Source organism: Pseudophryne corroboree, chromosome 2 (genome assembly GCF_028390025.1).
Source record: "Pseudophryne corroboree isolate aPseCor3 chromosome 2, aPseCor3.hap2, whole genome shotgun sequence".
NCBI lineage: Eukaryota > Metazoa > Chordata > Amphibia > Anura > Myobatrachidae > Pseudophryne > Pseudophryne corroboree.
Window position 1 is genome coordinate 364451907 of NC_086445.1, and position 25618 is coordinate 364477524.

Sequence of the window (25618 nt, forward strand, 5' to 3'; positions counted from 1 at the left end):
CATAAGGGTTATGTTACGTTTTTGATCAGTCTTTGACTGATGCTGTTTTGTTTCATACTGTTAACTGGTTCGTATGTTCCAAGTTGTACGGTGTGGATTGTGTGGGCTGGTATGAATCTTGCCCTTAGATTACCAAAATCCTTTCCTCGTACTGTCCGTCTCCTCTGGGCACAGTTTCTCTAACTGATGTCTGGAGGAGGGGCATAGAGGGAGGAGCCAGTGCACACCCATATCTAAAGTTCTTTTTAGTGCCCATGTCTCCTGCGGAGCCCGTCTATTCCCCATGGTCCTTACGGAGTCCCCAGCATCCTCTACGGACTAGGAGAAAAAGATTTACCGGTAGGTTTAAAATCTTATTTTAAATTGCATTGGTCTAGTTCATGTTTCAGGCTTAACTTCTAATTAACAACTGCATCCCATTTGCTGGCGTCCATGCTGAAATATATGATGAGACAATGTACCCTTAGAATTTGCTTTGAGTCTGTTCAAATTCACATTTCTCCAATTTGAACAGAGTCTTTGAAGTACAGTGCATTAATTGAGTAGCCCCTGCTAATTGATTATGGCCCGTAGAGGAGATGTATCAAGCCTTGGAGACAGGTAAATTGGAGAAGTTGTCCAAAGCAACCAATCAGCTCCTAACTGTCATTTATGTATCACAGTCTATAAAATAACAGAAGCTTATTGGTTGCTTTGGCCAACTTCTCCTAATCTATCTCTCTCCAAGACTTGGTACATCTCCCACTTGATGTTATTTATTGAATAAATGTGTAGCACATTTAAAAATAAAATAGACTGTAAAAATAAAATAGAACAATAACACACCTATCACATACACCTATATACTGTACCTTTAACATAAATAGATGCTTAAACAATGGAGCAGTGAAATCAAAAAGTACTGAAATAAAATATTTTTTTTAGATTTGTTTTACGTCCTCACCATCATACTGAGCTCTCTCACGTCTACCTCACACCTTCTATAAAGATTACTGATGAGTCCACCTCTGACTGCAGGTCTGTGGCAGCCCAGGAACACAACATGCTAAGGACTAGCTTTATCAGTGCTTGTAAAGAGATAAAGTGGAGAGGGATAAAGTATCAACCAATCAGCTCCTGCCATGTTACAGACTGTTTGAAAAATGACAGGAGCTGATTGGTTGGTACTATCTTTCGCCAAGCTTTGATAAATCTAGCCCAAAATAGGAGGATATTTTTCTTGTTCCTGCTCACCTATCCAGGCTCCTTACTGTACAGCTGATAAACGTGCCTGACTAGTTAATAATGTACAAAAGAAATGAGAACTATGTCAGTCTGAATTTATGTTGTTCTGCTTGTGTTAGTGTGCGTGCATCTGTTTCACCTATAACTATACAGTATATGAATGGAAAACATATGACATTTAAGTAAATTTGCGGTTGCTTCAAAAATCTTTGGTGCCTTCAGATATTTTTATATGTCCTAAATAGAGATGAGCGGGTTCGGTTTCTCTGAATCCGAACCCGCACGAACTTCATGGTTTTTTTCACGGGTCCGAGCGACTCGGATCTTCCCGCCTTGCTCGGTTAACCCGAGCGCGCCCGAACGTCATCATGACGCTGTCGGATTCTCGCGAGACTCGGATTCTATATAAGGAGCCGCGCGTCGCCGCCATTTTCACACGTGCATTGAGATTGATAGGGAGAGGACGTGGCTGGCGTCCTCTCCATTTAGATTAGGAGAGAGAGAGAGAGATTGACCTGAGGCTGATACTGTAGAAGAGAGTGCAGAGTTTAGTGACTGACCACAGTGACCACCAGCAGTGCAGTTGTTTTATTTAATATATCCGTTCTCTGCCTGAAAAAAACGGTACACACAGTGACTCAGTCACATACCATATCTGTGTGCACTGCTCAGCCCAGTGTGCTGCATGCCTGCATCATCTATGTATATATTATATATCTGACTGTGCTCAGCTCACACAGCTTATAATTGTGGGGGAGACTGGGGAGCACTGCAGTGCCAGTTATAGGTTATAGCAGGAGCCAGGAGTACAAGACAGTCACATACCATATCTGTGTGCACTGCTCAGCCCAGTGTGCTGCATCATCTATGTATATATCATATATCTGACTGTGCTCAGCTCACACAGCTTATAATTGTGGGGGAGACTGGGGAGCACTGCAGTGCCAGTTATAGGTTATAGCAGGAGCCAGGAGTACATATTATATTAAAATTAAACAGTGCACACTTTTGCTGCAGGAGTGCCACTGCCAGTGTGACTGACCAGTGACCTGACCACACTGACCACCAGTATAGTTAGTAGTATACTATATTGTGATTGCCTGAAAAAGTTAAACACTCGTCGTGTGACTTCACTTGTGTGGTGTTTTTTTTTTTATTCTATAAAAAACTCATTCTGCTGACAGACAGTGTCCAGCAGGTCCGTCATTATATAATATATATACCTGTCCGGCTGCAGTAGTGATATATATTTTTTATATCATTATTTATCATCCAGTCGCAGCAGACACAGTACGGTAGTTCACGGCTGTAGCTACCTCTGTGTCGGCACTCGGCAGTCCATCCATAATTGTATACCACCTACCCGTGGTTTTTTTTTCTTTCTTCTTTATACATACATACTACTACATCTCTTTATCAACCAGTCTATATTAGCAGCAGACACAGTACAGTACGGTAGTTCACGGCTGTGGCTACCTCTGTGTCGGCACTCGGCAGTCCGTCCATAATTGTATACCACCTAACCGTGGTTTTTTTTTCTTTCTTCTTTATACATACATACTACGACATCTCTTTATCAACCAGTCTTTATTAGCAGCAGACACAGTACAGTACGGTAGTTCACGGCTGTGGCTACCTCTGTGTCGGCACTCGGCAGTCCGTCCATAATTGTATACCACCTAACCGTGGTTTTTTTTTCTTTCTTCTTCATACATACATACTACGACATCTCTTTATCAACCAGTCTATATTAGCAGCAGACACAGTACAGTACGGTAGTTCACGGCTGTGGCTACCTCTGTGTCGGCACTCGGCAGTCCGTCCATAATTGTATACCACCTAACCGTGGTTTTTTTTTCTTTCTTCTTTATACATACATACTACGACATCTCTTTATCAACCAGTCTATATTAGCAGCAGACACAGTACAGTACGGTAGTTCACGGCTGTGGCTACCTCTGTGTCGGCACTCGGCAGTCCGTCCATAATTGTATACCACCTAACCGTGGTTTTTTTTTCTTTCTTCTTCATACATACATACTACGACATCTCTTTATCAACCAGTCTATATTAGCAGCAGACACAGTACAGTACGGTAGTTCACGGCTGTGGCTACCTCTGTGTCGGCACTCGGCAGTCCGTCCATAATTGTATACCACCTACCCGTGGGTTTTTTTTCTTTCTTCTTTATACATACATACTACTACATCTCTTTATCAACCAGTCTATATTAGCAGCAGACACAGTACAGTACGGTAGTTCACGGCTGTGGCTACCTCTGTGTCGGCACTCGGCAGTCCGTCCATAATTGTATACCACCTACCCGTGTTTTTTTTTTCTTTCTTCTTCATACATACATACTACGACATCTCTTTATCAACCAGTCTATATTAGCAGCAGACACAGTACAGTACGGTAGTTCACGGCTGTGGCTACCTCTGTGTCGGCACTCGGCAGTCCGTCCATAATTGTATACCACCTAACCGTGTTTTTTTTTTCTTTCTTCTTCATACATACATACTACGACATCTCTTTATCAACCAGTCTATATTAGCAGCAGACACAGTACGGTAGTTCACGGCTGTAGCTACCTCTGTGTCGGCACTCGGCAGTCCGTCCATAATTGTATACTAGTATCCATCCATCTCCATTGTTTACCTGAGGTGCCTTTTAGTTGTGCCTATTAAAATATGGAGAACAAAAATGTTGAGGTTCCAAAATTAGGGAAAGATCAAGATCCACTTCCACCTCGTGCTGAAGCTGCTGCCACTAGTCATGGCCGAGACGATGAAATGCCAGCAACGTCGTCTGCCAAGGCCGATGCCCAATGTCATAGTACAGAGCATGTCAAATCCAAAACACCAAATATCAGTAAAAAAAGGACTCCAAAACCTAAAATAAAATTGTCGGAGGAGAAGCGTAAACTTGCCAATATGCCATTTACCACACGGAGTGGCAAGGAACGGCTGAGGCCCTGGCCTATGTTCATGGCTAGTGGTTCAGCTTCACATGAGGATGGAGGCACTCAGCCTCTCGCTAGAAAAATGAAAAGACTCAAGCTGGCAAAAGCAGTAGCACCGCAAAGAACTGTGCGTTCTTCGAAATCCCAAATCCACAAGGAGAGTCCAATTGTGTCGGTTGCGATGCCTGACCTTCCCAACACTGGACGTGAAGAGCATGCGCCTTCCACCATTTGCACGCCCCCTGCAAGTGCTGGAAGGAGCACCCGCAGTCCAGTTCCTGATAGTCAGATTGAAGATGTCAGTGTTGAAGTACACCAGGATGAGGAGGATATGGGTGTTGCTGGCGCTGGGGAGGAAATTGACCAGGAGGATTCTGATGGTGAGGTGGTTTGTTTAAGTCAGGCACCCGGGGAGACACCTGTTGTCCATGGGAGGAATATGGCCGTTGACATGCCTGGTGAAAATACCAAAAAAATCAGCTCTTCGGTGTGGAACTATTTCAACAGAAATGCGGACAACAGGTGTCAAGCCGTGTGTTCCCTTTGTCAAGCTGTAATAAGTAGGGGTAAGGACGTTAACCACCTCGGAACATCCTCCCTTATACGTCACCTGCAGCGCATTCATAATAAGTCAGTGACAAGTTCAAAAACTTTGGGTGACAGCGGAAGCAGTCCACTGACCAGTAAATCCCTTCCTCTTGTAACCAAGCTCACGCAAACCACCCCACCAACTCCCTCAGTGTCAATTTCCTCCTTCCCCAGGAATGCCAATAGTCCTGCAGGCAATGTCACTGGCAATTCTGACGAGTCCTCTCCTGCCTGGGATTCCTCCGATGCATCCTTGCGTGTAACGCCTACTGCTGCTGGCGCTGCTGTTGTTGCTGCTGGGAGTCGATGGTCATCCCAGAGGGGAAGTCGTAAGCCCACTTGTACTACTTCCAGTAAGCAATTGACTGTTCAACAGTCCTTTGCGAGGAAGATGAAATATCACAGCAGTCATCCTGCTGCAAAGCGGATAACTGAGGCCTTGACAACTATGTTGGTGTTAGACGTGCGTCCGGTATCCGCCGTTAGTTCACAGGGAACTAGACAATTTATTGAGGCAGTGTGCCCCCGTTACCAAATACCATCTAGGTTCCACTTCTCTAGGCAGGCGATACCGAGAATGTACACGGACGTCAGAAAAAGACTCACCAGTGTCCTAAAAAATGCAGTTGTACCCAATGTCCACTTAACCACGGACATGTGGACAAGTGGAGCAGGGCAGGGTCAGGACTATATGACTGTGACAGCCCACTGGGTAGATGTATGGACTCCCGCCGCAAGAACAGCAGCGGCGGCACCAGTAGCAGCATCTCGCAAACGCCAACTCTTTCCTAGGCAGGCTACGCTTTGTATCACCGGTTTCCAGAATACGCACACAGCTGAAAACCTCTTACGGCAACTGAGGAAGATCATCGCGGAATGGCTTACCCCAATTGGACTCTCCTGTGGATTTGTGGCATCGGACAACGCCAGCAATATTGTGTGTGCATTAAATATGGGCAAATTCCAGCACGTCCCATGTTTTGCACATACCTTGAATTTGGTGGTGCAGAATTATTTAAAAAACGACAGGGGCGTGCAAGAGATGCTGTCGGTGGCCAGAAAAATTGCGGGACACTTTCGGCGTACAGGCACCACGTACAGAAGACTGGAGCAACACCAAAAACTACTGAACCTGCCCTGCCATCATCTGAAGCAAGAAGTGGTAACGAGGTGGAATTCAACCCTCTATATGCTTCAGAGGTTGGAGGAGCAGCAAAAGGCCATTCAAGCCTATACAATTGAGCACGATATAGGAGGTGGAATGCACCTGTCTCAAGCGCAGTGGAGAATGATTTCAACGTTGTGCAAGGTTCTGATGCCCTTTGAACTTGCCACACGTGAAGTCAGTTCAGACACTGCCAGCCTGAGTCAGGTCATTCCCCTCATCAGGCTTTTGCAGAAGAAGCTGGAGACATTGAAGGAGGAGCTAACACGGAGCGATTCCGCTAGGCATGTGGGACTTGTGGATGGAGCCCTTAATTCGCTTAACAAGGATTCACGGGTGGTCAATCTGTTGAAATCAGAGCACTACACTTTGGCCACCGTGCTCGATCCTAGATTTAAAGCCTACCTTGGATCTCTCTTTCCGGCAGACACAAGTCTGCTGGGGTTGAAAGACCTGCTGGTGAGAAAATTGTCAAGTCAAGCGGAACGCGACCTGTCAACATCTCCTCCTTCACATTCTCCCGCAACTGGGGGTGCGAGGAAAAGGCTCAGAATTCCGAGCCCACCCGCTGGCGGTGATGCAGGGCAGTCTGGAGCGACTGCTGATGCTGACATCTGGTCCGGACTGAAGGACCTGACAACGATTACGGACATGTCGTCTACTGTCACTGCATATGATTCTCTCACCATTGAAAGAATGGTGGAGGATTATATGAGTGACCGCATCCAAGTAGGCACGTCACACAGTCCATACTTATACTGGCAGGAAAAAGAGGCAATTTGGAGGCCATTGCACAAACTGGCTTTATTCTACCTAAGTTGCCCTCCCACAAGTGTGTACTCCGAAAGAGTGTTTAGTGCCGCCGCTCACCTTGTCAGCAATCGGCGTACGAGGTTACATCCAGAAAATGTGGAGAAGATGATGTTCATTAAAATGAATTATAATCAATTCCTCCGCGGAGACATTGACCAGCAGCAATTGCCTCCACAAAGTACACAGGGAGCTGAGATGGTGGATTCCAGTGGGGACGAATTGATAATCTGTGAGGAGGGGGATGTACACGGTGATATATCGGAGGGTGATGATGAGGTGGACATCTTGCCTCTGTAGAGCCAGTTTGTGCAAGGAGAGATTAATTGCTTCTTTTTTGGGGGGGGTCCAAACCAACCCGTCATATCAGTCACAGTCGTGTGGCAGACCCTGTCACTGAAATGATGGGTTGGTTAAAGTGTGCATGTCCTGTTTTGTTTATACAACATAAGGGTGGGTGGGAGGGCCCAAGGACAATTCCATCTTGCACCTCTTTTTTCTTTTATTTTTCTTTGCGTCATGTGCTGTTTGGGGAGGGTTTTTTGGAAGGGACATCCTGCGTGACACTGCAGTGCCACTCCTAAATGGGCCCGGTGTTTGTGTCGGCCACTAGGGTCGCTAATCTTACTCACACAGTCAGCTACCTCATTGCGCCTCTTTTTTTCTTTGCGTCATGTGCTGATTGGGGAGGGTTTTTTGGAAGGGACATCCTGCGTGACACTGCAGTGCCACTCCAAAATGGGCCCGGTGTTTGTGTCGGCCACTAGGGTCGCTAATCTTACTCACACAGTCAGCTACCTCATTGCGCCTCTTTTTTTCTTTGCGTCATGTGCTGATTGGGGAGGGTTTTTTGGAAGGGACATCCTGCGTGACACTGCAGTGCCACTCCTAAATGGGCCCGGTGTTTGTGTCGGCCACTAGGGTCGCTAATCTTACTCACACAGTCAGCTACCTCATTGCGCCTCTTTTTTTCTTTGCGTCATGTGCTGATTGGGGAGGGTTTTTTGGAAGGGACATCCTGCGTGACACTGCAGTGCCACTCCTAAATGTGCCCGGTGTTTGTGTCGGCCACTAGGGTCGCTAATCTTACTCACACAGTCAGCTACCTCATTGCGCCTCTTTTTTTCTTTGCGTCATGTGCTGATTGGGGAGGGTTTTTTGGAAGGGACATCCTGCGTGACACTGCAGTGCCACTCCTAAATGGGCCCGGTGTTTGTGTCGGCCACTAGGGTCGCTAATCTTACTCACACAGTCAGCTACCTCATTGCGCCTCTTTTTTTCTTTGCGTCATGTGCTGATTGGGGAGGGTTTTTTGGAAGGGACATCCTGCGTGACACTGCAGTGCCACTCCTAAATGGGCCCGGTGTTTGTGTCGGCCACTAGGGTCGCTAATCTTACTCACACAGTCAGCTACCTCATTGCGCCTCTTTTTTTCTTTGCGTCATGTGCTGATTGGGGAGGGTTTTTTGGAAGGGACATCCTGCGTGACACTGCAGTGCCACTCCTAAATGGGCCCAGTGTTTGTGTCGGCCACTAGGGTCGCTTATCTTACTCACACAGTCAGCTACCTCATTGCGCCTCTTTTTTTCTTTGCGTCATGTGCTGATTGGGGAGGGTTTTTTGGAAGGGACATCCTGCGTGACACTGCAGTGCCACTCCTAAATGGGCCAGGTGTTTGTGTCGGCCACTAGTGTCGCTTAGCTTAGTCATCCAGCGACCTTGGTGCAAATTTTAGGACTAAAAATAATATTGTGAGGTGTGAGGTATTCAGAATAGACTGAAAATGAGTGGAAATTATGGTTTTTGAGGTTAATAATAATATGGGATCAAAATGACCCCCAAATTCTATGATTTAAGCTGTTTTTTAGTGTTTTTTAAAAAAACACCCGAATCCAAAACACACCCGAATCCGACAAAAAAAATTCGGTGAGGTTTTGCCAAAACGCGGTCGAACCCAAAACACGGCCGCGGAACCGAACCCAAAACCAAAACACAAAACCCGAAAAATTTCAGGCGCTCATCTCTAGTCCTAAAATTAGATTCACAGGGCAGAAAACGTTAAAATGATCATAACATTATTTATCTACTCCCTACAAACAAAGTTCAGTGTTTTGCAGGCAGCATATTAGGTCATGAACATTTGTGCCGCAAAATCTGAAACAAAATGTAATTACAGGAACAAATTCTTTAGAGAAAAAGAATATTATTGCCTGGTGGCAGGTGACGTGTGATTGAATGACCCCCTCAGTGAGTCATGTGATAGTCCTGTAGAGACCAAAACACTGAACCTTCAAAACAGTCTCTGGGAAAGTAAAATTTGCCTAGTAAAGAAGGAGCGTCAGTGAGCATTTAATACTATCACCAGAAACTTGTTTATTTTCTGTTAATTGATAATTAATGCTTGCAAATTTTATTATTGGTTCAAACCAACGAACATTTTTAGAAAGCTGCCCTGGAGGATCCACCCAAATCTTGCTCATGTTTGCCAAACCTGCCCATATTTATTTTGCACAAAGCTACACCCACATTTTGATATATGCCAGTTTTGGGACTAATGGTTGGTATCTTTGTAATCAGGTGAAAGTTAATGCACAGAAAAATAAAGTGGTGCTCTTCAGTCTGTTTCCAGATTCTGTCTTGTATGTTATTGCCAAACAATATAACTGGATTGCTGTTACCTCTTGCTTTGGCACTGGTAAGCAAAGCTGGTCTGCAGTGAGTATGGTTAGAGGTAATTGGAGTACTGCATGGAACACCATGAATAGAAGCAATAAAGAAAGCTGTTATTACTATTCCACTTCACGGCTGTTTTACCTATACTATGATACTATGAAAGGCCTTTTATATGGTTTATGTGTGACTGTATGTTTATCTTCTGATGGCGGGATATCTCATTTAACTGTATGAGTCTTACAAAATTTGACTGAATCTGTAATTTACAGTACTGATATTGTCTATTATTTTCTTCATGGCTGACCTTTTATCTATGTCATTATTTTCGGTATGTCTACTCCACATTTTCTTGACAGCTACTTTTGTGCTGTACCTTACACCTACAAGCCAAAATCTCCTGCGTATTCATCTCCTATTATTTATTCATTTCAGCTTTGTGGAATGATTCAGGACTAATTTCTTTCCTGCAACATGATGTACTTCCACAAACATTTCCCACAGGCATTCAGCCTTATCAGTCAATAGGTTTACTCCTGCTCCCAGAGCCCTGCTCTGAGTATCAATTACTTTACAGTAAGGAACTACTGTACATGTGTGTTGTCGAGTAAATTGGATGTACTGTCATTTTCTGCATTTTGTTACATTAATTACATTATTACATGTTGGTTAAAGACTAGTCATAGACTATGAATTCCACAAATTGTGAATTTACAAATACAGTGCAAAATGGAGTTTCTTAGAATAGCAAAGCATTAATTATTACTATTTTATTACCAGTTATTTATATAGCACACACATATTCCACAGCGCTTTACAGAGATTATTTGGCCATTCCCATCAGTCCCTGCCCCCAGTGGAGTTTACAATCTATATTCCCTACAACATGTAACACATTTATGCTAGGGATAATTTTGTCTGGAGCCAATTAACCTACCAGTATATTTTTTGATTGTGGGAGAAAACCCACACAGGCATGGGGAGAATATACAAACTCCACAGTTACGGCCATGGTGGGAATTGAACCCAAGACCTCAGTGCTAACCATTATACCGTCTGTACTGCCCTCAGAACTTGAATACTGTATACAGTGCATCTGAAAAGTATTTACAGCGCTTCACTTTTTCCACATTTTGTTATGCTACAGCCTTATTCCAAAATGGACTGAATTAATTTTGTCCCCCAAAAATTCTACACACAATACGCCATAATGACAATGTGGAAAAAGTTTTTCTCATACGTCCTAGAGGATGCTGGGGTCACTTCAAGAACCATGGGTATAGACGGGATCCACAGGAGACATGGGCACTTTAAGACTTACAAATGGTGTGACCTGGCTCCTCCCTCTATCCCCCTCCTCCAGACTCCAGTTTAGATTAGTGATAAACGGGTTCGGTTCCTCGGAAACCGAACCCCCCCGAACTTCACCCATTTTACACGGGTCCGAGGCATACTCGGATTCTCCCGTATGGCTCGGTTAACCCGAGCGCGCCCGAACGTCATCATCCCGCGGTCAGATTCTCGCGAGATTCGTATTCTATATAAGGAGCCGCGCGTCGCCGCCATTTTCACTCGTGCATTGGAAATGTTAGGGAGAGGACGTGGCTGGCGTCCTCTCCGTTTATTAATGTTGCTGCAAATATTTGTGCTTATTGCTTAATTGTGGGGACTGGGGAGCAGCTGTATTATATAGGAGGAGTACAGTGCAGAGTTTTGCTGATCAGTGACCACCAGTTTTATCCGTTCTCTGCCTGAAAAACGCTCCATATCTGTGCTCAGTGTGCTGCATATATCTGGGCTCACACTGCTTTATTGTGGGGATTGGGGACCAGCAGTATTATATAGGAGGAGTACAGTGCAGAGTTTTGCTGACAGTGACCACCAGTATATATAGCAGTATGGTACGGAAGGCCACTGCTCTACCTACCTCTGTGTCATCAAGTATACTATCCATCTAGATTCTATACCTGTGGTGCATTTTAGTTTTGCAGTTTGCTGACAGTGACCACCAGTATATATAGCAGTACGGTACGGAAGGCCACTGCTCTACCTACCTCTGTGTCGTCAAGTATACTATCCATCTAGATTCTATACCTGTGGTGCATTTTAGTTTTGCAGTTTGCTGACAGTGACCACCAGTATATATAGCAGTACGGTACGGAAGGCCACTGCTCTACCTACCTCTGTGTCGTCAAGTATACTATCCATCTAGATTCTATACCTGTGGTGCATTTTAGTTTTGCAGTTTGCTGACAGTGACCACCAGTATATATAGCAGTACGGTACAGAAGGCCACTGCTCTACCTACCTCTGTGTCGTCAAGTATACTATCCATCTAGATTCTATACCTGTGGTGCATTTTAGTTTTGCAGTTTGCTGACAGTGACCACCAGTATATATAGTAGTACGGTATGGAAGGCCACTGCTCTACCTACCTCTGTGTCGTCAAGTATACTATCCATCTAGATTCTATACCTGTGGTGCATTTTAGCTTTGCAGTTTGCTGACAGTGACCACCAGTATATATAGCAGTACGGTACGGAAGGCACCTGCTCTACCTACCTCTGTGTCGTCAAGTATACTATCCATCTAGATTCTATACCTGTGGTGCATTTTAGTTTTGCAGTTTGCTGACAGTGACCACCAGTATATATAGCAGTACGGTACGGAAGGCCACTGCTCTACCTACCTCTGTGTCATCAAGTATACTATCCATCTAGATTCTATACCTGTGGTGCATTTTAGTTTTGCAGTTTGCTGACAGTGACCACCAGTATATATAGCAGTACGGTACGGAAGGCCACTGCTCTACCTACCTCTGTGTCGTCAAGTATACTATCCATCTAGATTCTATACCTGTGGTGCATTTTAGTTTTGCAGTTTGCTGACAGTGACCACCAGTATATATAGCAGTACGGTACGGAAGGCCACTGCTCTACCTACCTCTGTGTCGTCAAGTATACTATCCATCTAGATTCTATACCTGTGGTGCATTTTAGTTTTGCAGTTTGCTGACAGTGACCACCAGTATATATAGCAGTACGGTACGGAAGGCCACTGCTCTACCTACCTCTGTGTCGTCAAGTATACTATCCATCCATACCTGTGGTGCATTTCAATTGTGCACAGTATATATAGTAGTAGGCCATTGCTATTGATACTGGCATATAATTCCACACATTAAAAAATGGAGAACAAAAATGTGGAGGTTAAAATAGGGAAAGATCAAGATCCACTTCCACCTCGTGCTGAAGCTGCTGCCACTAGTCATGGCCGAGACGATGAAATGCGATCAACGTCGTCTGCCAAGGCCGATGCCCAATGTCATTGTAGAGAGCATGTAAAATCCAAAAAACAAAAGTTCAGTAAAATGACCCAAAAATCAAAATTGAAAGCGTCTGATGAGAAGCGTAAACGTGCCAATATGCCATTTACGACACGGAGTGGCAAGGAACGGCTGAGGCCCTGGCCTATGTTCATGGCTAGTGGTTCAGATTCACATGAGGATGGAAGCACTCATCCTCTCGCTAGAAAAATGAAAAGACTCAAGCTGGCAAAAGCACAGCAAAGAACTGTGCGTTCTTCTAAATCACAAATCCCCAAGGAGAGTCCAATTGTGTCGGTTGCGATGCCTGACCTTCCCAACACTGGACGGGAAGAGCTTGCTCCTTCCACCATTTGCACGCCCCCTGCAAGTGCTGGAAGGAGCACCCGCAGTCCAGTTCCTGATAGTCAAATTGAAGATGTCACTGTTGAAGTACACCAGGATGAGGATATGGGTGTTGCTGGCGCTGGGGAGGAAATTGACAAGGAGGATTCTGATGGTGAGGTGGTTTGTTTAAGTCAGGCACCCGGGGAGACACCTGTTGTCTGTGGGACGAATATGGCCATTGACATGCCTGGTCAAAATACAAAAAAAATCACCTCTTCGGTGTGGAATTATTTCAACACAAATGCGGACAACAGGTGTCAAGCCGTGTGTTGCCTTTGTCAAGCTGTAATAAGTTGGGGTAAGGATGTTAACCACCTAGGAACATCCTCCCTTATACGTCACCTGGACCGCATTCATCAGAAGTCAGTGACAAGTTCAAAAACTTTGGAAGACAGCGGAAGCAGTCCACTGACCACTAAATCCGTTCCTCTTGTAACCAAGCTCCTGCAAACCACACCACCAACTCCCTCAGTGTCAATTTCCACCTTACACAGGAAAGCCAATAGTCCTGCAGGCCATGTCACTGGCAAGTCTGACGAGTCCTCTCCTGCCTGGGATTCCTCCGATGCATCCTTGAGTGTAACGCCTACTGCTGCTGGCGCTGCTGTTGTTGCTGCTGGGAGTCGATCGTCATCCCAGAGGGGAAGTCGGAAGACCACTTGTACTACTTCCAGTAAGCAATTGACTGTCCAACAGTCCTTTGCGAGGAAGATGAAATATCACAGCAGTCATCCTGCTGCAAAGCGGATAACTCAGGTCTTGTCAGCCTGGGTGGTGAGAAACGTGTGTCCGGTATCCACCGTTAATTCACAGGCAACTAGAGACTTGATTGAGGTACTGTGTCCCCGGTACCAATTACCATCTAGGTTCCATTTCTCTAGGCAGGCGATACCGAAAATGTACACAAACGTCAGAAAAAGAGTCACCAGTGTCCTAAAAAATGCAGTTATACTCAATGTCCACTTAACCACGGACATGTGGACAAGTGGAGCAGGGCAGACTCAGGACTATATGACTGTGACAGCCCACTGGGTAGATGTATTGCCACCCGCAGCAAGACCAGCAGCGGCGGCACCAGTAGCAGCATCTCGCAAACGCCAACTCGTTCCTAGGCAGGCTACGCTTTGTATCACCGCTTTCCATAAGAGGCACACAGCTGACAACCTCTTACGGAAACTGAGGAACATCATCGCAGAATGGTTTACCCCAATTGGACTCTCCTGGGGATTTGTTACATCGGACAACGCCACCAATATTGTGCGTGCACTACATCTGGGCAAATTCCAGCACGTCCCATGTTTTGCACATACATTGAATTTGGTGGTGCAGAATTATTTAAAAAACGACAGGGGCGTGCAAGAGATGCTGTCGGTGGCCCGAAGAATTGCGGGCCACTTTCGGCATTCAGCCACTGCGTGCCAAAGACTGGAGCACCAGCAAACAGTCCTGAAACTGCCCTGCCATCATCTGAAGCAAGAGATGGTAACGAGGTTGAATTCAACCCTCTATATGCTTCAGAGGATGGAGGAGCAGCAAAAGGCCATTCAAGCCTATACATCTGCCCACGATATAGGCAAAGGAGGGGGAATGCACCTGACTCAAGCGCAGTGGAGAATGATTTCAACGTTGTGCAAGGTTCTGCAAACCTTTGAACTTGCCACACGTGAAGTCAGTTCAGACACTGCCAGCCTGAGTCAGGTCATTCCCCTCATCAGGCTTTTGCAGAAGAAGCTGGAGACATTGAAGGAGGAGCTAAAACAGAGCGATTCAACTAGGCATGTGGGACTTGTGGATGGAGCCCTTAATTCGCTTAACCAGGATTCACGGGTGGTCAATCTGTTGAAATCAGAGCACTACATTTTGGCCACCGTGCTCGATCCTAGATTTAAAACCTACGTTGTATCTCTCTTTCCAGCAGACACAAGTCTGCTGGGGTTCAAAGACCTGCTGGTGAGAAAATTGTCAAGTCAAGCGAAACGTGACCCGTCAACAGCTCCTCCTTCACATTCTCCCGCAACTGGGGGTGCGAGGAAAAGGCTAAGAATTCCGAGCCCAACCGCTGGCGGTGATGCAGAGTAGTCTGGAGCGAGTGCTGACATCTGGTCCGGACTGAAGGACCTGCCAACGATTACTGACATGTCGTCTGCTGTCACTGCATATGATTCTGTCACCATTGAAAGAATGGTGGAGGATTATATGAGTGACCGCATCCAAGTAGGCACGTCAGACAGTCCGTATGTATACTGGCAGGAAAAAGAGGCAATTTGGAGGCCCTTGCACAAACTGGCTTTATTCTACCTAAGTTGCCCTCCCTCCAGTGTGTTCTCCGAAAGAGTGTTTAGTGCAGCCGCTCACCTTGTCAGCAATCGGCGTACGAGGTTACTTCCAGAAAATGTGGAGAAGATGATGTTCATCAAAATGAATTATAATCAATTCCTCCGTGGAGACATTCACCAGCAATTGCCTCCAGAAAGTACACAGGGATCTGAGATGGTGGATTCCAGTGGGGACGAATTAATAATCTGTGAGGAGGGGGATGTACACAGTGAAAGGGGTGAGGAATCGGAGGATGATGATGAGGTAGACATCTTGCCTCTCGGTAGAGCCAGTTTGTGCAAGGAGAGATTGATTGCTTCTTTTTTGGTGGGGGCCCAAACCAACCAGTCATTTCAGTCACAGTCGTGTGGCAGACCCTGTCGCTGAAATGATGGGTTCGTTAAAGTGTGCATGTCCTGTTTATACAACATAAGGGTGGGTGGGAGGGCCCAAGGACAATTCCATCTTGCACCTCTTTTTTCTTTCATTTTTTTTTGCATCATGTGCTGTTTGGGGACTATTTTTTTAAGTGCCAACCTGTCTGACACTGCAGTGCCACTCCTAGATGGGCCAGGTGTTTGTGTCGGCCACTTGTGTCACTTGGCTCAGTCACACAGCGACCTTGGTGCGCCTCTTTTTTTCTTTGCATCATGTGCTGTTTGGGGACAATTTTTTGAAGTGCCATCCTGTCTGACACTGCATTGCCACTCCTAGATGGGCCAGGTGTTTGTGTCGGCCACTTGTGCCGCTTAGCTTAGTCACACAGCGACCTTGGTGCGCCTCTTTTTTTCTTTGCATCATGTGCTGTTTGGGGACTATTTTTTTGAAGTGCCATCCTGTCTGACACTGCAGTGCCACTCCTAGATGGGCCAGGTGTTTGTGTCGGCCACTTGTGTCGCTTAGCTTAGTCACACAGCGACCTTGGTGCGCCTCTTTTTTTCTTTGCATCATGTGCTGTTTGGGGACTATTTTTTTGAAGTGCCATCCTGTCTGACACTGCAGTGCCACTCCTAGATGGGCCAGGTGTTTGTGTCGGCCACTTGTGTCGCTTAGCTTAGTCACACAACGACCTTGGTGCGCCTCTTTTTTTCTTTGCATCATGTGCTGTTTGGGGACTATTTTTTTGAAGTGCCATCCTGCCTGACACTGCAGTGCCACTCCTAGATGGGCCAGGTGTTTGTGTCGGCCACTTGTGTCACTTAGCTTAGCCATCCAGCGACCTCGGTGTGAGGTGTTCAGAATAGACTGAAAATGAGTGTAAATTATGGTTATTGAGGTTAATAATACTATGGGATCAAAATGACCCCCAAATTCTATGATTTAAGCTGTTTTTGAGGGTTTTTTGTAAAAAAACACCCGAATCCGATAAAAAAATTTCAGGGAGGTTTTGGCAAAACACGTCCGAATCCAAAACACGGCCGCGGAACCGAATCCAAAACCAAAACACAAAACCCGAAAAATTTCCGGTGCACATCTCTAGTTTAGATCTGTGCCCAGGCAGACTGGATACACAACTGAGGAGCTCTATTGAGTTTCTCGGAAAAGACTTTATGTTAGGTTTTTTTATTTTCAGAGAGGCTGCTGGCAACGGTCTCCCTGCATCGTGGGACTTAGGGGAGAGAAGTCAGACCTACTTCTAGGGAGTTTAAAGGCTCTGCTTCTTGGCTACAGGACACCATTAGCTCCAGAGTGTTTGGAACAATAGGTACGCCTAGGGGTTCACTCCCAGAGCCCGCCATCACCCCCCTTGCAGGGCCAGAAGTCAGAAGACAGGTGAGTAGAAGAAGAAAAGAAGACTACAGTGACGGCTTCTGAGGTACCGCACAGCGATCGCACACTGCGCGCCATGCTCCCACACACAGAGGCACTCCAGGGTGCAGGGCGCGGGGGAGGGGGGCACCCTGGGCAGCATATACACCTCAATTATAAGACTGGCAACAGGGGACAAAGGTGCTGGGGCACTGTCCTAACTAGAGATGTGCACTTGAAATTTTTCGGGTTTTGGTTTTGGGTTCGGTTCCGCGGCCGTGTTTTGGGTTCGACCGCGTTTTGGCAAAACCTCACCGAATTTTTTTTGTCGGATTCGGGTGTGTTTTGGATTCGGGTGTTTTTTTCAAAAAACACTAAAAAACAGCTTAAATCATAGAATTTGGGGGTCATTTTGATCCCAAAGTATTATTAACCTCAAAAACCATAATTTCCACTCATTTTCAGTCTATTCTGAATACCTCACACCTCACAATATTATTTTTAGTCCTAAAATTTGCACCGAGGTCGCTGGATGACTAAGCTAAGCGACCCTAGTGGCCGACACAAACACCTGGCCCATCTAGGAGTGGCACTGCAGTGTCACGCAGGATGGCCCTTCCAAAAAACACTCCCCAAACAGCACATGACGCAAAGAAAAAAAGAGGCGCAATGAGGTAGCTGTGTGAGTAAGATAAGCGACTCTAGTGGCCGACACAAACACCTGGCCCATCTAGGAGTGGCACTGCAGTGTCACGCAGGATGGCCCTTCCAAAAAACACTCCCCAAACAGCACATGACGCAAAGAAAAAAAGAGGCGCAATGAGGTAGCTGTGTGAGTAAGATAAGCGACCCTAGTGGCCGACACAAACACCTGGCCCATCTAGGAGTGGCACTGCAGTGTCACGCAGGATGGCCCTTCCAAAAAACACTCCCCAAACAGCACATGACGCAAAGAAAAAAAGAGGCGCAATGAGGTAGCTGTGTGAGTAACATAAGCGACCCTAGTGGCCGACACAAACACCTGGCCCATCTAGGAGTGGCACTGCAGTGTCACGCAGGATGGCCCTTCCAAAAAACACTCCCCAAACAGCACATGACGCAAATAAAAAAAGAGGCGCAATGAGGTAGCTGTGTGAGTAAGATAAGCGACCCTAGTGGCCGACACAAACACCTGGCCCATCTAGGAGTGGCACTGCAGTGTCACGCAGGATGGCCCTTCCAAAAAACATTCCCCAAACAGCACATGACGCAAAGAAAAAAAGAGGCGCAATGAGGTAGCTGTGTGAGTAAGATAAGCAACCCTAGTGGCCGACACAAACACCGGGCCCATCTAGGAGTGGCACTGCAGTGTCACGCAGGATGGCCCTTCAAAAAAATACTCCACAAACAGCACACAACGCAAAGAAAAATTAAAGAAAAAAGAGGTGCAAGATGGAATTGTCCTTGGGCCCTCCCACCCACCCTTATGTTGTATAAACAGGACATGCACACTTTAACCAACCCATCATTTCAGTGACAGGGTCTGCCACACGACTGTGACTGAAATGACGGGTTGGTTTGGACCCCCACCAAAAAAGAAGCAATTAATCTCTCCTTGCACAAACTGGCTCTACAGAGGCAAGATGTCCACCTCATCATCATCCTCCGATATATCACCGTGTACATCCCCCTCCTCACAGATTATCAATTCGTCCCCACTGGAATCCACCATCTCAGCTCCCTGTGTACTTTGTGGAGGCAATTGCTGCTGGTGAATGTCTCCACGGAGGAATTGATTATAATTCATTTTAATGAACATCATCTTCTCCACATTTTCTGGAAGTAACCTCGTACGCCGATTGCTGACAAGGTGAGCGGCGGCACTAAACACTCTTTCGGAGTACACACTTGTGGGAGGGCAACTTAGGTAGAATAAAGCCAGTTTGTGCAAGGGCCTCCAAATTGCCTCTTTTTCCTGCCAGTATAAGTACGGACTGTGTGACGTGCCTACTTGGATGCGGTCACTCATATAATCCTCCACCATTCTTTCAATGGGGAGAGAATCATATGCAGTGACAGTAGACGACATGTCCGTAATCGTTGTCAGGTCCTTCAGTCCGGACCAGATGTCAGCATCAGCAGTCGCTCCAGACTGCCCTGCATCACCGCCAGCGGGTGGGCTCGGAATTCTGAGCCTTTTCCTTGCACCCCCAGTTGCGGGAGAATGTGAAGGAGGAGATGTTGACAGGTCGCGTTCCGCTTGACTTGACAATTTTCTCACCAGCAGGTCTTTGAACCCCAGCAGACTTGTGTCTGCCGGAAAGAGAGATCCAAGGTAGGTTTTAAATCTAGGATCGAGCACGGTGGCCAAAATGTAGTGCTCTGATTTCAACAGATTGACCACCCGTGAATCCTTGTTAAGCGAATTAAGGGCTCCATCCACAAGTCCCACATGCCTAGCGGAATCGCTCCGTGTTAGCTCCTCCTTCAATGTCTCCAGCTTCTTCTGCAAAAGCCTGATGAGGGGAATGACCTGACTCAGGCTGGCAGTGTCTGAACTGACTTCACGTGTGGCAAGTTCAAAGGGCATCAGAACCTTGCACAACGTTGAAATCATTCTCCACTGCGCTTGAGACAGGTGCATTCCACCTCCTATATCGTGCTCAATTGTATAGGCTTGAATGGCCTTTTGCTGCTCCTCCAACCTCTGAAGCATATATAGGGTTGAATTCCACCTCTTTACCACTTCTTGCTTCAGATGATGGCAGGGCAGGTTCAGGCGTTTTTGGTGTTGCTCCAGTCTTCTGTACGTGGTGCCTGTACGCCGAAAGTGTCCCGCAATTCTTCTGGCCACCGACAGCATCTCTTTCACGCCCCTGTCGTTTTTTAAAAAATTCTGCACCACCAAATTCAAGGTATGTGCAAAACATGGGACGTGCTGGAATTTGCCCATATTTAATGCACACACAATATTGCTGGCGTTGTCCGATGCCACAAATCCACAGGAGAGTCCAATTGGGGTAAGCCATTCCGCGATGATCTTCCTCAGTTGCCGTAAGAGGTTTTCAGCTGTGTGCGTATTCTGGAAACCGGTGATACAAAGCGTAGCCTGCCTAGGAAAGAGTTGGCGTTTGTGAGATGCTGCTACTGGTGCCGCCGCTGCTGTTCTTGCGGCGGGAGTCCATACATCTACCCAGTGGGCTGTCACAGTCATATAGTCCTGACCCTGCCCTGCTCCACTTGTCCACATGTCCGTGGTTAAGTGGACATTGGGTACAACTGCATTTTTTAGGACACTGGTGAGTCTTTTTCTGACGTCCGTGTACATTCTCGGTATCGCCTGCCTAGAGAAGTGGAACCTAGATGGTATTTGGTAACGGGGGCACACTACCTCAAGAAATTGTCTAGTTCCCTGTGAACTAACGGCGGATACCGGACGCACGTCTAACACCAACATAGTTGTCAAGGCCTCAGTTATCCGCTTTGCAACAGGATGACTGCTGTGATATTTCATCTTCCTCGCAAAGGACTGTTGGACAGTCAATTGCTTACTGGAAGTAGTACAAGTGGGCTTACGACTTCCCCTCTGGGATGACCATCGACTCCCAGCAGCAACAACAGCATCGCCAGCAGCAGTAGGCGTTACACGCAAGGATGCATCGGAGGAATCCCAGGCAGGAGAGGAATCGTCAGAATTGCCAGTGACATGGCCTGCAGGACTATTGGCATTCCTGGGGAAGGAGGAAATTGACACTGAGGGAGTTGGTGGGGTGGTTTGCGTGAGCTTGGTTACAAGAGGAAGGGATTTACTGGTCAGTGGACTGCTTCCGCTGTCACCCAAAGTTTTTGAACTTGTCACTGACTTATTATGAATGCGCTGCAGGTGACGTATAAGGGAGGATGTTCCGAGGTGGTTAACGTCCTTACCCCTACTTATTACAGCTTGACAAAGGCAACACACGGCTTGACACCTGTTGTCCGCATTTCTGTTGAAATACTTCCACACCGAAGAGCTGATTTTTTTGGTATTTTCACCAGGCATGTCAATGGCCATATTCCTCCCACGGACAACAGGTGTCTCCCCGGGTGCCTGACTTAAACAAACCACCTCACCATCAGAATCCTCCTGGTCAATTTCCTACCCAGCGCCAGCAACACCCATATCCTCCTCATCCTGGTGTACTTCAACACTGACATCTTCAATCTGACTATCAGGAACTGGACTGCGGGTGCTCCTTCCAGCACTTGCAGGGGGCGTGCAAATGGTGGAAGGCGCATGCTCTTCACGTCCAGTGTTGGGAAGGTCAGGCATCGCAACCGACACAATTGGACTCTCCTTGTGGATTTGGGATTTCGAAGAACGCACAGTTCTTTGCGGTGCTACTGCTTTTGCCAGCTTGAGTCTTTTCATTTTTCTAGCGAGAGGCTGAGTGCTTCCATCCTCATGTGAAGCTGAACCACTAGCCATGAACATAGGCCAGGGCCTCAGCCGTTCCTTGCCACTCCGTGTGGTAAATGGCATATTGGCAAGTTTACGCTTCTCCTCCGACAATTTTATTTTAGATTTTGGAGTCCTTTTTTTACTGATATTTGGTGTTTTGGATTTTACATGCTCTGTACTATGACATTGGGCATCAGCCTTGGCAGACGACGTTGCTGGCATTTCATCGTCTCGGCCATGACTAGTGGCAGCAGCTTCAGCACGAGGTGGAAGTGGATCTTGATCTTTCCCTAATTTTGGAACCTCAACATTTTTGTTCTCCATATTTTAATAGGCACAACTAAAAGGCACCTCAGGTAAACAATGGAGATGGATGGATACTAGTATACTTATGGATGGACGAGCGACTGCCAACACAGAGGTAGCTACAGCCGTGGACTACCGTACTGTGTCTGCTGCTAATATAGACTGGATGATAATGAGATGAAATTAATATATATATATATATATAATATCACTAGTACTGCAGCCGGACAGGTATATATATTTATTATGTAATGACTGATGACGGACCTGCTGGACACTGTCAGCTCAGCAGCACCGCAGACTGCTACAGTAAGCTACTATAGTAGTATGTATAAAGAAGAAAAAAAAAAAAAAACCACGGGTAGGTGGTATACAATTATGGATGGACGAGCGACTGCCGACACAGAGGTAGCTACAGCCGTGGACTACCGTACTGTGTCTGCTGCTAATATAGACTGGATGATAATGAGATGAAATCAATATATATATATATAATATCACTAGTACTGCAGCCGGACAGGTATATATATTTATTATGTAATGACTGATGACGGACCTGCTGGACACTGTCAGCTCAGCAGCACCGCAGACTGCTACAGTAAGCTACTATAGTAGTATGTATAAAGAAGAAAGAAAAAAAAAACCACGGGTAGGTGGTATACAATTATGGATGGACGAGCGACTGCCGACACAGAGGTAGCTACAGCCGTGGACTACCGTACTGTGTCTGCTGCTAATATAGACTGGATGATAATGAGATGAAATCAATATATATATATATATAATATCACTAGTACTGCAGCCGGACAGGTATATATATTTATTATGTAATGACTGATGACGGACCTGCTGGACACTGTCAGCTCAGCAGCACCGCAGACTGCTACAGTAAGCTACTATAGTAGTATGAATAAAGAAGAAAAAAAAAAAAAAAAACACGGGTCGGTGGTATACAATTATGGATGGACGAGCGACTGCCGACACAGAGGTAGCTACAGCCGTGGACTACCGTACTGTGTCTGCTGCTATATAGACTGGATGATAATGAGATGAAATCAATATATATATATATAATATCACTAGTACTGCAGCCGGACAGGTATATATATTTATTATGTAATGACTGATGATGGACCTGCTGGACACTGTCAGCTCAGCAGCACCGCAGACTGCTACAGTAAGCTACTATAGTAGTATGTATAAAGAAGAAAGAAAAAAAAACACGGGTAGGTGGTATACAATTATGGATGGACGAGCGACTGCCGACACAGAGGTAGCTACAGCCGTGGACTACCGTACTGTGTCTGCTGCTAATATAGACTGGATGATAATGAGATGAAATTAATATATATATATATAATATCACTAGTACTGCAGCCGGACAGGTATATATATTTATTATGTAATGACTGATGACGGACCTGCTGGACACTATCAGCTCAGCAGCACCGCAGACTGCTACAGTAAGCTACTATAGTAGTATGTATAAAGAAGAAAGAAAAAAAAAACACGGGTAGGTGGTATACAATATTATATATATATTATATACAATTATATATATATATATATATATATATATATTAAACTGGTGGTGATTAATTAAACTGGTGGTCAGGTCACTGGTCACACTATCAGCAACTTGCAAGTAGTACTCCTAAGCAGACAATCACAATATATACTGGTGGTCAGTGTGGTCACAATGGCAGTGTGGCACTCTGGCAGCAAAAGTGTGCACTGTACGTTATATGTACTCCTGAGTCCTGCTCTCAGACTCTAACTGCTCCCCACTGTCAGTGTCTCCCCCACAAGTCAGATATACAGTCACACTATCTATCACTTCAGCAAGTAGTAGTACTACTCCTAATGCTCCCCAAAATTACTACTGTGTCTCTCTCTACTCTAGTCTCACTCTCTTCTCTATAAACGGAGAGGACGCCAGCCACGTCCTCTCCCTATGAATCTCAATGCACGTGTGAAAATGGCGGCGACGCGCGGCTCCTTATATAGAATCCGAGTCTCGCGATAGAATCCGAGCCTCGCGAGAATCCGACAGCGGGATGATGACGTTCGGGCGCGCTCGGGTTAACCGAGCAAGGCGGGAAGATCCGAGTCGCTCGGCCCCGTGTAAAAAAAAATGAAGTTCGGGCGGGTTCGGATTCCGAGGAACCGAACCCGCTCATCTCTAGTCCTAACCCCCGCCAGTGTAAAATTTTTGACTAAAAAAGCGGAACTGATGCGCGCCATTGTGGGGGCGGGGCTTAGCCCTCACAGCTCACACAGCCAGCGCCATTTTCTTTTGCTGTACACTGGTCCTTCCTCACACTGCTGAATGTATCAGGGTGCAAAACGGGGGGGGGGGAAGCACAGTAAAATGGTGAAATATATGTGTAATATAAAGCGCTGCTGGTTTGGGGGCATTCCATAATGTTAAGAACTGCTAATTAAGAGCTGTGTTATGAGTAGAGATGAGCGGGTTCGGTTTCTCTGAATCCGAACCCGCACGAACTTCATGTATTTTTCACGGGTCCGAGCGACTCGGATCTTCCCGCCTTGCTCGGTTAACCCGAGCGCGCCCGAACGTCATCATGACGCTGTCGGATTCTCGCGAGGCTCGGATTCTATCGCGAGACTCGGATTCTATATAAGGAGCCGCGCGTCGCCGCCATTTTCACACGTGCATTGAGATTTATAGGGAGAGGACGTGGCTGGCGTCCTCTCCATTTAGATTATAAGAGAGAGAGATTTACTGGAGCTTAGGACTAGGAGGAGTACTGTAGAAGTGTAGAGAGTGCAGAGAGTTTACTAGTGAGTGACCACCAGACAGTGCAGTTTATTTAATATATCCGTTCTCTGCCTGAAAAAAGCGATACACACAGTGACTCAGTCACATACCATATCTGTGTGCACTGCTCAGGCTCAGCCCAGTGTGCTGCATCATCTATATATATTATATATCTGTCTGACTGCTCAGCTCACACAGCTTATAATTGTGGGGGAGACTGGGGAGCACTGCAGTGCCAGTTATAGGTTATAGCAGGAGCCAGGAGTACATAATATTATATAGTGAGTGACCACCAGACAGTGCAGTTTATTTAATATATCCGTTCTCTGCCTGAAAAAAACGATACACACAGTGACTCAGTCACATACCATATCTGTGTGCACTGCTCAGGCTCAGCCCAGTGTGCTGCATCATCTATATATATTATATATCTGTCTGACTGCTCAGCTCACACAGCTTATAATTGTGGGGGAGACTGGGGAGCACTGCAGTGCCAGTTATAGGTTATAGCAGGAGCCAGGAGTACATAATATTATATAGTGAGTGACCACCAGACAGTGCAGTTTATTTAATATATCCGTTCTCTGCCTGAAAAAAGCGATACACACAGTGACTCAGTCACATACCATATCTGTGTGCACTGCTCAGGCTCAGCCCAGTGTGCTGCATCATCTATATATATTATATATCTGTCTGACTGCTCAGCTCACACAGCTTATAATTGTGGGGGAGACTGGGGAGCACTGCAGTGCCAGTTATAGGTTATAGCAGGAGCCAGGAGTACATAATATTATATTAAAATTAAACAGTGCACACTTTTGCTGCAGGAGTGCCACTGCCAGTGTGACTGACCAGTGACCTGACCACACTGACCACCAGTATAGTTAGTAGTATACTTATATTGTGATTGCCTG